The sequence below is a fragment of the Artemia sp. Qi Xiang Cuo genome, chromosome 7 (assembly GCF_049724085.1).
Source record: "Artemia sp. Qi Xiang Cuo chromosome 7, ASM4972408v1, whole genome shotgun sequence".
Taxonomy (NCBI): Eukaryota; Metazoa; Arthropoda; class Branchiopoda; order Anostraca; family Artemiidae; genus Artemia; species Artemia sp. Qi Xiang Cuo.
In genome coordinates, this window is record NC_142800.1 from 23129124 (window position 1) to 23129357 (window position 234).

Below are 234 nucleotides of genomic sequence, written 5' to 3' on the forward strand. Positions count from 1 at the left end.
AGAATCGAATTCAGAGGACATGTTATATCACGGGAAGAGGTTTTTAAAATCCCCCTTCCCCCCAAACTCAAAATTTTCCGAAATTATACTTTAGAAGCTTTTTAAATATTTCTAAATTACAAATAGATCGAGAGCTACAAACATCAGAATGATCTTCAGGACACGTTATATCAAAGGAAGAGATTTTAAAATCCTCCTTCCCCCCAAACTCAAAAATTTCCAAAATTTTACTTT